Consider the following 6,484-nt stretch of genomic DNA (forward strand, 5'->3'; position numbering starts at 1 on the left):
TAGAAAAAAATCGCATTTTTACATGTTTTCAGTTGAATAAATTATTTTGATAAATATTTTGATTTGAATAAATATCACAGGAAACACTAAAAATGTCCGAGAGTGATTCATTGATATGACTTTTGTACCTTAGTTTACTAGAGGAATTGGGGTAAAAATGACTAATTTACTTTTTCAATTTTGGACCTAATAATGATCAATAAAAACCTTTATACTGTACAAAGTTTTAGCCAGTGTTACAAACTGTTAGTTTCAAAATAGTTCAAATTATATTTTTATATATTATGCCTATAAGGAAATTAATATGCCTTTGCTTTTTATTTTAAGCGTTGCATGAAGTTTTGTTGTTAATTTCTCTCTGTATTATTTCATCATATTTTAAGCGATGATTTATATCTTTTAACAGATGTATCAAAGCAAACTGTTCTTGTAAGACATCAATGTAATGTATATGTAATGCAAATTCGTAGTTGAAACGCGAAAATATATACTGTACAAATTCATTTCCATCAAAATTGATTTTTAATTAAAGTATTTTATATTTTCTATAATTTTTTCTACGAAAAAAAAAGTTATTGTTTTGGATTTAACTGGAATGACATTATTGTAAAATGAACAGGCATTAATATGATATCATGTTTTAATAACATACACTGTATATTTGCTATTTATATGATAGCTTATCATACCATACATGATATTTTCTTAGTGGGTCCAGGTGATGTACTGGATCTATCTGGAATGATACCATAGGAGACTGTACAGGTACATGTTCTACATGAAATGTTTTTTGGATACAATGGAAGTTATAAAATTAAACAATTGTGCTACAAATGTACATCATGATCGTAATTTGTTTTCATGGTACATGTACATGTGCAAAGCTTGCAAATATGAATTCTTTGGAGGTACTTGTTTTGCAGATCATTTGTACATATATCATATTAGAGCTGTGTATATTACTTGGATTTTGATTTTTGGAAAAAATACCAGCTGTTGAACTTAATCATTTTCTAGCAGAATATTGCATATAGGTTACCTCCATTGTACGGATAACTCCTCTTACAGTTTTCAAGATAAGATCTTGTTGTTTTGCAGATCAATTGTACATATATTTGAGATGTGCATATTTCTTGAGTTTGAGTTTTGATAATTGAAAAAAAAAAACCAGCTGTTGAACTTAATCATGTTTTAGCAGAATATTGCATATACGGTACCTAATTCCTTTAAATGGGTTGGGTTTATCGATATAGAGTTGACAAATGAATTATGAATACTGTTCACACAAAAGAAAACCCGATTTGCTGTCACATTGACATATTTTTTCTTTTGCTGTTTTTGATACATTGTTAAGAAATTCATGTATTTATGTTTATGCCTCGGGTAAAATAACACAAGTCTATTGAGGGTTCTGACTTGGCTTTATATGTCAAATAATCGATGAATTTGATCATGAATTTTGACCCTGTTACAATTGTATAACATATATCAATAGAATTGTATAAAAATAGACATATGAATATAATAGGGTTTCTGATATACAATCTCAGTATTACCAATAGTAATTAAATCAATTACAAGGGATATAACTACATGTTACATGCATATATTGAATACAAATATAAGTCTCCCAGTACTAGACAATTACATAAAATATATTAAATTTTACTAATTCAAATGATATTCATCGAATTATAATCAAATGTAGATAAAATAAATCACTCATACCATTCTATGGGAATAGGCCATGGTCAATATTCTAATTAGTGATATCTTTTTATATGTACAGTCATGTTAATCTGTAATTTATTTAGATATTATAAAGAGTATCTGTTTTGTCATAAAACAGTATTTACAAAAAAAATATCATAGCGAGACAAAGATATTTCTTGCTATTTACATGTAACTTTTATAGTTGATGTCTCACTCCCACTTTACATTTATTCAAGAGATGTACTAAGGGAATTATCTAATGCAGAATTCCTTGGTAAACATTTTAATAAATAAATTAGATATATTACGAATATTAATAGTAAATAGAATAACTTAACAATTCAGAGGAAATCTCAGTCTTAGATCAGTGTTAGGTATTTGTCAGGTATGTCATACATTTACATATACACTGTGACTGCTCAAATCAAGATCTTGACAAAGAGTAACCAAAATCTAAGAACTTTTGGAGAGAAAACCTTGCTAACTAATCAAAACACAAAATAGAAAACTAAATACCAATAGGATTAAAATATATATCTAATATTTGTCAATACTTAATTATATACCTCAGGCATTTTCACTGACCAGTTAAGCACAATGCTTGACTGCATAATAATTGCGTAAGTAATATCAAAGACTACGTGATGTAGGTAACATCTATATATATAATAACCTTGACTATTCAATATATAATACATAGCATAATTATATTACTAGAAATACATAATAATAACTATACACTTATCATACTTATCATATACACAACCTCTTCGCCTATACCTTTATAACACATGTTATTCTTTTCCTTGATGTAGGACGAGTAGCGTTATCTTGGGAGGGAGGGGGTGGCTGTGTATTTTATTATCCTTAAACTATCAAAGAACCGATTCCCACATGTAAGGGTCAATCGGATAATATTAATATGAATACGGACAATAGAAGAAAAATATACATTTACATTTAATCATTGTAAAACAATAAAATTTGAAGTTAGGTTTCAATAGCTTCAGGATGGAAAAATACTTACCCATTTAAAAAATTTCGCAATGCATCAGCATTATAAAATAAAGAATTATTGAATAATACAAGTGTTTAATTGATATATTAAACAATAAAAAGGGAAACGGACGTGAAAAACTATCAAACTAACAAGGAAGCGTATGTTAGTAGGGTACAACCACAATTTAGTGAGACATCTGATGCAATTGACCGTTTCAGTCAACGCCATGAAGATACCAATTTTTATCATTGCTATCATCTGTGAATTTGAGAACTGTGCATGTATGTGTTCTGGGTAAGTAAAAATAATGCGGTGGTACACGCCAAAACGACTGGCATTGACTTTGAATGGTGCAAAACCTCAATGAAATAACAACGTATGATTTTGTACAGGTACAGTAGACTAATTTCGTTCAAAGTTATGGCCAATAAAGTATATCTTTTAAAGTAACCTTATTCATATGATAGTAGCTAATCCGCTTTCGACAGAAGTAAAACAAATTTGCAGGGTTTTTTTTTTATTCGGAGATTATCTATTACTGTTATTTTGGATTTGATTTAACAAAAAAAAATACCGCTGAATTTAATTCTTTTGAGGAGCAAACTAATACATGTACGCAGCACTGAGGCAAAGAATTTGTGGATGGTGAGGCGGATGAAGCAATTAACCTTATTTAAGTCAAACTCATTAATAGTTTTATCGTCGAACGCAAAAGGTTACAATATCAGTTAACTGTAAAGGTAACAGCATATTAACTTTTGTTCACAAGACGATGAAATGTTAACAGACTAAATCCTAAGAGGCGATGCTTATTGTAACGATATAAAGATGTTATGTACTATTAAAATATATTACATTGATATTTATTTACTACAATATCTCATTTAAGGAAAAATGGCATGGCATGTTGCAATGGATACGGTTGGGATGCAAAACTTGGGGAATGCACTCGTAAGTAAGGCAGGCATTTTCAAATAATTTACATTGAATATTTTTAATATTTTAAGATTCAAATTTAATTGTGAATTTTTGCAGCGTGTAAATTAGGATTTGGGGGACCAGGTTGTGTTAAACAATGTATGTTTCCTTCATATGGCAAAAACTGTAGATCGGAATGTTCCTGCATTAAAAGTGCGTGTCATTATGCATACGGCTGTGATAAGCAATATGAAGGTAAATATATTCTCATTTTTTCTCAATAATATGAAATCCAATATAATTTTTTACGCAAACAGCAAATATTTTTAATGTCATCAATATATATTTCTTTCACCTATTTCACAGAAAAACAATACCTGATATTTACTAAACAATTAAAAGCATCAAATTAGTTGAAGTCTTGTTTGTAATTTGACATTACTATTATATAATATACATCACTAATTCATTTGAATATATATGTTATTGCGTTACGAATACATGTCCTATATTAATGAACATATTTTCTGCTATATCACTCACATTAAATGATTAAAAAAAGAAAAGAAATCAATCTATATCAACACAATATCCTTAACAATGTGTCCACATTCTAAAAATATACGTTTTGAAAAAAAAATTGAACTCAAATAAAAAATATAAATGTATATCAATGTCGTTTAAGTAAAAAGCAAAGAAAATGAGAAAGTTTGGATAACCAAATGGTTGGCGAAATCTTAAAAGCTATTAAATGATTAATAACAAAAAAACTCATGTAGTCGGCAGGGCAGTCAGAAAACTCTTCAGTATTATAGATGTCACACGGTAGATTGAAATGTGAAATAATGGCCATTGTAAACTAGAATTACAAAGACGTATGGATTGTCGAGAGAAATAAGAGAATGAAATTGTACGATTTTTTTATTAGTCATAAAATATCTTTATCATAATACTACAAGTATACAGATGGCCGTTTGTTTTGAATGCATGTGCGGAAGTATCACAGGTTGATTTGTTTCCAACTTTGCCGAACACATTGCACTATATTTTAGAGATAAGAACTATTTTACATCGGTATCTAATGACATTATTGGACTCCTCAAAGTATAACATGTTAAAAGTCATTTCAATCCTAAGATGTAGATAATTTGGTTGTTTGACTATTATTTATATATTATTTACATGTACATGTATATAAAGCTTTGATTTTTACTAAAAGGGTATTTATCAAGACAAGGTAATATAAATGTTAATAGAGTAAGATTTAGTGATTAAGAAAATAAAATCAAGTCAAGCCAAACCCAGCATTTCTTACACAAATGGCGACATTTTTAATCAGAAATATATTGGATTGGACAGAATTCATGTAGCCAAAACTATATTTTTTTCGCGCCATCCGCTAGTTTGATAATCTCTAACTGGTAAGTTAATTTTTCATATATTTTGATTTATTGTTTGGTTTTTTTGTTTCATTCTACGTGATATTTTTTTCTGTTTTATTTAACTTTTTCACTAGCTCTTTTGCTTTTATATATCATGTATACCTATATATATGTCCTGTTTTATGCTACAAATTATTAAATATGGTCCATTTTCTCACTGTAGATTGGATACAATTAGGCCCACCAGCCGTTTGAAAGGATATCTGAATAGGAATCTGATAGAATCAATTACTTCGGTAATTTAACTATAATCACATTTTATAAATTAAATCATTTTGAAAGTACAATAAATAAATAAATAAATAAAGCGTATGTCCTATCATAGTTTCAAGTCAAAGGTTTCTGTACCACTCATCTCTAACAAACCTTTGATTAATATGGCTTAAACTCCTTTGGTTGAGGTTATTCATTTTTATTATATGCATATGTTAGTTGATAGATCTTGCACTCGTATGACAAACTGCTTTATTTACAACTTATGCTAGTCCGAAGTTAGTCCAGGTAAATAGTTTGCAAGGTGATAGTCGTAATTTTTTTGTCCTGGAAAGGTGCAGTCATATAAGTGTAAAGTACATTTCCGAGGGCTACAAGCTATTCATAGAGTCTGAATAAGGAGTTTTAAATATTTTGATTTGATTTGAGCATATTTTATTATGCAAATATACATTTATATAACTCGATTAGGCAGTACTGTGTTAATATGATTTGATTGCTTTTTTTTCAAGAACGTAAATGACTTACTGATGCAGCGCAAGCGCAGTATTTATACAAAATGCAGATAACATAAAAAATAAAATGTCTTTTTTTTATTATTTAGATGTACAATTGCTGAAAGTTATATAAATATAGGTATTAAGGAAATTCTATGAATACTATGCGGTCATAATTATGGTCGGGGCGAAATTAAATCTATTGACCAAAATCAATGATACTCAAAGAATTATTCCCTATCGCATTAAATCATTTGCAGCAATTAGATTTAATATATTTCCTCACTTTGATTACAATGTATTCTTTATTATATGTTTGTGTTTATTAATTAAGAAATTAAGAGTTTCGTAAATGTTGTACAATAACCTCCGAGAGGAAATGCCGTTATGACCAAAACTAGGACGTGAAATCAGCGTCTTTTTAAAAATACGTTTTGTAACTCTTTTCTGAAGTTACATTCCTATAGAAGAAATAGAATGCTTTTTTGGTGATCCGTGCAAGTTATGAAGGTAACAATCAATACCATAGAAAATAAGTAGATAATATAACCCGCTAAAGCAGTTATGTATTTTTACTGGAATTTCGCTACCTTTATATTCCGAATGAATCACCAAAAAAGCAATCTGTCATTTCAATAGTGTAACGGCTTAATAAACTATGGCAATTAACGTGTTTAACGATTAGAAAAAAAATCACATTT

The sequence above is a fragment of the Magallana gigas genome, chromosome 9 (genome assembly GCF_963853765.1).
Source record: "Magallana gigas chromosome 9, xbMagGiga1.1, whole genome shotgun sequence".
NCBI lineage: Eukaryota > Metazoa > Mollusca > Bivalvia > Ostreida > Ostreidae > Magallana > Magallana gigas.